This window comes from Amblyomma maculatum, chromosome 3 (genome assembly GCF_055883805.1).
Source record: "Amblyomma maculatum isolate TAMU_Amacu chromosome 3, ASM5588380v1, whole genome shotgun sequence".
Taxonomy (NCBI): Eukaryota; Metazoa; Arthropoda; class Arachnida; order Ixodida; family Ixodidae; genus Amblyomma; species Amblyomma maculatum.
This window is the reverse complement of record NC_139346.1, coordinates 85,965,300-85,972,520: the sequence shown is the minus strand read 5'-3', so window position 1 is coordinate 85,972,520 and position 7,221 is coordinate 85,965,300. Positions and strand designations below refer to the sequence as shown.

The following is a 7,221-nucleotide window of genomic DNA, read 5'->3' as shown; positions in this document are numbered from 1 at the left end:
TGCTTCAGAAGTCTACCATACTTCCGCACAAGACGTTTCAGGGTCACATATGCGCCTATAGTGCAATATGTACACAATTTAACTGGACGACACTGTTCTGCATACTCTAAGTATAAATTGTCGAAGGTTTGTTCTAGCAATTTTTCAGCTTGCAAAATGCTGTATCCAAAGTGCCTGCGCTTTTGAATTAAGCATGCAATCTGGGCTGTTTCCAGCATGCAGGACCAATATGGCACCAAGAAATGCTGTTTAGGCGATGGGTATCTGAACATAATGTACAAAAGCCGCTGACACCTTCATTTCTGCATTGGTGCAGCCCATAGCCACACGCGTACTGTGTTCGACCTCGCTGGGCGCAGTCCAGTCCGTCGGAAGACTCCAAACTCCGAGTGTTCGCTACGACGAAGTAAACTAGCGATGTATCCGCGTGTGATAAAAGCCAGTAGTTCGCACAGAGGAACGATTTGCTGCGCCGATTTTAATACGGAACGCCAGCTATGCACGATGCGCCATTCCCAAACTTCGCGCGCCGTGGCCTTTTTGCACCCCTCCTCTTTACAGCGAGATAGAAAATAGTGCGCCAAAATAATTACGCAAGACGCAGGTTGTATTTACCGTTTTGAAACAAATACGTCATAAGCAACAGTTACATTTTACTTGTATAGCTTGTTTTATGAAATATATTTCAGATTTCTATTCTTTTTAAAGTTAATGTATCAATGCGCTGCTCGGCCGCTGGCCATTTCGTCGTGTCTAGTCGTGTCTGCACGTGAGGCCGTTGGTTTGTGACTGCGTTGAAAATGTATCCCGCACAGCGGCTGCTACTTCTGGCTGCAAGGCAAGCTTCGCTGGGTGAGTAAGAAATTGGTTCTTCTAAATGAGTCACTTAATGGAGCAGTAAAGTGACTGAGTGTTTTCTTTTTCCGATAAAAATGCTGCAAGGACCGTTGTTTGCATCCGCCGGCGCAGGCTGTAGGGCAAACAAGATAGCGCGCGCGGACCGTTTAGTCAGTACGAAAGGCGGTGTTTTATGGCGCATGTATAGTTTTGTGCATGCAGGAAGGTTTTGCGCTTGTAATTCCACTCGCCGCGTTTCGTGAACTGCCATTGGCGGCGGAACCTCGCGATGTAATTTAAAATGAGCTTGGCGATCCGACGTCTTTTGTTGATTGCCGCTGGTTCTAACACTTTCCCAGGAAACACAACTGAGCACGAAAGTCTGCATGCTTAGCGTGGCCTTCACTCTGCAGCAAGATACATAAAATACGCATCGTCGAGTGGAAGCCGTGCATTGTTTATGGCAGCCTGCAGAGCTCTATACGCGCGTTATGCCGCGGTTGCGAAAAAGAAAAAGAACGATCTCAACAAGCCGCCCTAGAGGGGAGGGTAAGGTGCATTCTGGCCACAGCGACTCTCCCAACTGCTAGCAAAACACTCTCGGCCTGTTCACAGGCACAAGTTGAAACACATGGCGAGATAAGAACGGCGTACAAACATTCTGCAGTGATTTAATTTTAATAGTTCATAAAATGTTTAGTCAGTCATTACATTGCCACAACAATACTATAGTCCGTATATATTCAGTGATTAAGTGATTTTACATTTTTATATAGTCAGAAAGCACAATTTAGTTCTTTTTAGGTTCCTGAACTGTATGCTGTGTGATGTGCTGGTGCTCTATTTGCTTTGGTCCTCAGGTTTTTTTTTTCTTTTATTGGCGGAAATGTTTTAAGAAATTAAGCTTCAGTTCAATTGGTACAGAAAGAAGTCAAAAGCAAATCTTTCGGAGGGACCTCGTATAACGAAAAGCCTATTATTAATACACAAAAACATATCAATTTCATTTGTTTTCTTGCTTCAGGGCCAATAGACTCTTCCTATCTAGAACTGGGAAAAGAAAATAGAGTACTGAATCTTAACTTACTTTTAAGGCATATAGAATGTAGCCATGTTATAATATGGGTTCAGTGTATGCCTTCTGGCTGTCCCAACAAAGCTGTGACTCCACGCAAACCTTTTGATAGCATATGGACTCCCGAAGTGAAGGTGTTTGGCATCAAAGGCGAAATGCCTTCATTTAATTTAATGCTCTTTTTCACATTGTGCTGTTGTGTCTGTGTTTGGTGCTCTTGTTATTTTGTGTCTGTGCGAATTTTCATGTAAACAAAACACTTACCCAACAGCTCAAGCAAGTGAGCTATGCATTCTTTTTTTTTGCTCTGGGTGCATGCTCACTGTTTAAAATATTGCTTTCATTCTTCTAGGAAAAACTGGTGATGCATACATACATAGGTACCTACATATATACATGCATAGATACATACATAGCTAATGCATCCATACATAGATACATGATACATAGATTTATTTCTTCTCTACATATGTCGAATGAAGCACTTGGCAAACTCAGAGACAGAAACCTTACCCAGCATAGAAAGTGACTCTCAATAAAAAAAAAGGAATGTATAAATCAGGAAAATGGTGGTTCTCTTCAGGTGTGTCAGTTGGTGAAGACAAGGAAATGTTTTAGCCGTCGAGGTCATCAAGGAGTTATTAATATACATATATTATACTCAGCACTATTTTGTACTGCTAGTGTGTGTCTTGGTTAAACATATTTCTATTGTGTACTCAGTACTCTTAACCTTATGTGACATATTTTGAGGTTAAATCCTTATCCTATAGTGGAATTTGTGCCAGTGTTTTGTAGTCAATGATTTGCTTTATTAAACTTCACTAGAAATCTTTAAAGCATTGAACACCTTGCAGGTTGCCACCACCTCCACGGCTGCCTAGCAACTATCCTTTTCCTGTCTGTGCTGCAAACACAACTTAGCGATGAGGGACAGGACTGACATCTTACTGGGCAGTCGCGGGCTACTGACTGAATACACAGGTATGGTTTGACTGTGCCAACAGTGGGACTTTTTCCTTCTGTTTGGGAGCTCATATATCTAAATCGTGCTTTTGATTTTAATCCTGGCAGGTGTGACATGGAAAGCCAATGAAACTTAGTTTTGCAGACGTCACAACAGAGTGGTTGGTGTTTGCCTTGTGACAAAGACCAAGTCCACATCTAAAGGCGCTGCGCAGCCACCATGAACAGTGCCACAATAGCAAGCAGCTGGGATCAAGGCACCTTCTGTACTCATTTACAATCAAGTTTGAAGCTTTGTAATTTTGCAAAGGTAGGCCTCCAACAATTGACAGAGAGGAGCCTCCCAATCAACTGAGCCATAAAGGAATTCCCCCTTTCATGGCAGTAGGTGACAAAAAAGAGGCAGTGCAGCTGGTGTTCAGTACCGATAAAGAAAAAGCTGCCCAGCCTAGTTAGCTGTGGACAAGGGCTGGAGTGGTACCGGTGTTGAGAACGATCTGATTGGCAGAAAAGCCTCCTTTGAGGGATATTCGCCCCTTCATTCTTAATTTGTAACTGACTGCAGTGGATCTGATAGCCCCCGGAAGTTTTTTTTTTTTTCAATTTTCTCTGCCCTCTAGGAGTTGTACAAGATAACAGATGCACAACCCATGCCAGCTCCCTCATTTTACAATGCTTTCATGCCAGAATGTTGGCAGAGGTATTCAGACCTTGTTTGTTTTTTTTTCAATGCCTTTTCTCCATGCATAATAACAGGCTATTTAGCATAACACAGTCGCACACAAGACAGAGGACACCATCAGCACTTACAACTGTTCAGCAAAAAGCAGCCGATATACATAGCCTACCCTGGTGATGCGCACAGGTACAAGGCAACATGGAAACAGCACCAATTTTGTCAAACTATGCATGAGAAATTTTTCTTCAGTCTCATAAGAAAAACCAATTTGCTGCTGACACAGCTGTAACCTGCTTTTTTATATGAAGGGCTTCTAGTGTTTCATGAGCCGTTACCCACAGTTTTCACAATTGGTGCAAACCCTACGGTGCAGGACAAGTCGCTCACCTTCATTGTTAATGTCTTTTGCATGTTCCCTAAGTTGGCCATTGGCGCAGAATCCTGCCTGTGCAAAATAAGATTTTTCTACATGAGAGTAGAATTTTATAGACGGTGGTGCACTTTACGAAATGCTGGCCATGTCTTTTCTGACAGCCGACCCGTTTGCTTTCGTAGCTTATGTGATGGCTTAGCTGAGCAAGCTTTCAGGGAGCAGAGGATACCATCTATACATTAAACAGGTTTGAGCTGTGTCAGCGACACTTCGGGTTTTCTTTGAGGCTGAACAGATACTTCTCATATCTGCTTTGATAAGATTGGTGCTGTTTTCCTGTTGCCTTGTACATGCGCACATCAGCAGTGAAAGCTATGCATCGACTGTTTTCCCCGAAATAAACAGTTGTAGTAAGTACACGTGGTGTCTTCTTTCTTGTGTGTGTCTGTGTTATGCTAAATACCTTTTTTATTTCTGAAAACCAACTATCTCAGCAGTTAACTTCCTTCTTTTTATACCAGCAGAATGTGAAGAGCAGCACCATGTGCAACACTGAATTTTATTCTTTTTTTTTTTTTGCTGTGCCTTCTGTACTCCTCGCAAGCTGTTTGCTGCACTATAAGGGCAGTTTGTGCCATCATGGCTGGTTCATGCTGCCCTTATCTTTTGTAGTGCTGCAAACAGCTTTTGAGATGGAATATAGTGGTTGGTATGTACAATGGCAGGGATGCAAACCTTTTGCTCCTTCCTTTTTTTTTCTTATGGTGCCTTCTAGTGTTTCTTGTAGAGTGATGTATGATCCTTACCTGCTACCTTTTCCTTAGTGCTTTTTAGTTATGATAGTAGAATGTAACTATGACAGGCATGCAGCCATTCCACTTTTTTTTCAGTGCATTCTAGTCATGCTAACAGGAACAGCAGCAGTGAAGCAGTCTTGGCTTCTTTTTTTGCAGTGTAGATTTTTTAATGGATTTGATGTCATGCCTAATGCTCAAGTGTTTATGCAGTTTCTACAAGATGTATGTTTGACCAGCATTCAGTTGGTGACATGCATGCACATATAGTATTATGAAATGCAACACTGGTGATGATGGTCCTTTGTGAAAGAACCTTTTTCTGTATACTGAAGCTTTTTCATTCGAATTTGTTGCTTTGTTTTATTTTGTACAAACATTATGCAGATAGTTCATTCAACCACTCAACCAGTTTTGTACACTTTTGCATACCTATCCCTGTTTATTTCTAGTCATTTCCTGTTCTTGTTTGGAGTATGGATGTTTTCATTGTTTTTGTAAACAGATCATTTTAAGCTTGGAGAGAACTGCATTATTATTTTGTCATTTTCATACCACTTGTAGTGTCTAGTTTTCGTGCTCTCAACTTCGTAGTGCATTGTTGAAAAAAATCAAATATATGATTTACACATTTTGTTTCCTAGCACCTTTTGCAGTTACTCCTGAATCTCCCAAAGAGCACCCAACCATGGCTGTCCACCGTGCAGCGTGGCATGTTTTGTAACAAAGATTGTGTACAGATCTCACTTACTGTTCGCAGTTTTAATGTCTGTGAGAATGAATGACAATGTGCATCATTCTTTACATGTCATGTGTTCATGAGTTGGCTATTTTTGGTGTTTTCTTCCTTGGTACAATAGTAGGCTTCAGAGAACCCAATTTTTTCATTTGCATACTGTTGCTTGTGGCTTTCCTTGCTTTTAACGTCCGTGAGATTGTTGAAGTTGCCTATTTGGAATGTATAATGTTGAGGAAATTAAAGAGTTTTGTAGTTTACTCATGTCATTTTCTAGCATTGGGTGCAGTTACTACCAAACTTTCCAAAGAGCACCTGATGGCCATTAACAGTGAAATGTGGCACACTTTGTAATAAAAAACATACAGTTCTGATTACTAGACAACAGTTGTAGTGCGTGAGAATTAATGATTTACAATTGTACATCAGTTTAGCTTGCATCATAACTGAATGTGTGAAAGAGCACTGTGGGTGTGTGACGGCAATGCAGCTTTAGTTGTAGTAGCATCTGACGAGACTATATTTTATGTCTGGCAGTGGTGTTGAAAACCTCTGCAAATACATAAGCATTTCAGACAGTTTTGCGAGAAATAGCAGGGAATAAATAATTTAGAGCATTGCAGGAGATTCTAGAGCTCATTTAAGACATTCAGAATCTATTTTAATGATTTCTAGATGATGACTTGCAAGACGTCTTGCAGCTTAAAAATGTGGGTCATTAGCTGAGCTAGAAGGCAGCTACAAGATGTACCAAGACATATAAAAACGTCTTTCAAATCTTGTCAAAGCATCTTTTAAATGTCTATCAGCTGTCTTGGGTGCCACTTCAGATGTCTATAAGTTAACTTGTTTATCTTGGGCAAGATGCCTTAAAGCTATCTAGTAGACTGACTTACGTTTAGTATGTTATTTGTCTTCCAGATTTCTAGGAGATATCTTGCAAGACGTCTTGTAGCCTAAAAAAGAGGGTGCATTAGCTGAGCTACAAGATCACTAAAAGAAAGATCAAGACATCTGGCAATGTCTTGCATATCTTGTCGAGACATATTATATACGTTTAGTAGCTATCTCAGAGGTCTACTGAGACATCTATCAGGCATCTTGCTTGTCTTGGCAAGACAGTTTATAGCCGTCTCATAGATGGGTTGGTGTTTACTGGGGTCCAACTCATCTGATATTTCCGCGAGGAAGTCTCGTTGCTGGGGATCGGTCATCCGCCGTCGTTAGTCGCTCAAGCTCCTCGTTCAGTCAGTTCAGTTCGGAGCGCGTAACTTTTCTCTTTGTTTGGAGGCGCTCCATCGCTGTCGTCCGTTGCAGTTGGAACGCTGGTTCCAAGTTGCCGTTGTTCTTCGCTTACTCTCGGGTTTCGGTACCAAAATATGTTCGTTATTCAATGACGTTAGGGAGAACTTTTAAAACAACAACAACATGACTTTTAATTGACCAAACTGCACTCACTATGACACTGGTCGGAGAGCGTCTCAAAGAACAACCGCACTGCTCCGGAAACGCTGAGTGTCCATCTTCCACTTAAATGGAGCGCTCTTCCCGCGCGCCACTCACCGACTACACAACACACGCGCACACAGCCGTACTCCCCGGGGAAGAACGGGCGATTCCAGTCCGTATACGTCCCTCCCCCGGAGTCAGTTGGATGGCCCAGATGTCGTGCCGTGAAGACCGCAGTAGCGGATGTGCCACCCGGAATATTCAACATACATTATCGGACGCTCTATTACCTTACGCCTACATATTGTGACT

At 41.9% G+C, this 7,221-nt stretch overlaps 1 long non-coding RNA gene across 1 annotated transcript; it reads left to right on the top strand.

The window, feature by feature from the left end:
• Nucleotides 1-722: 722 nt before the first annotated feature.
• Nucleotides 723-6,089, top strand: LOC146195173 (uncharacterized). Its single transcript, XR_014705974.1, has 3 exons — nt 723-852; nt 2,770-2,896; nt 2,987-6,089. It is a non-coding gene; the product is annotated as an uncharacterized LOC146195173 (long non-coding RNA).
• Nucleotides 6,090-7,221: the final 1,132 nt, after the last annotated feature.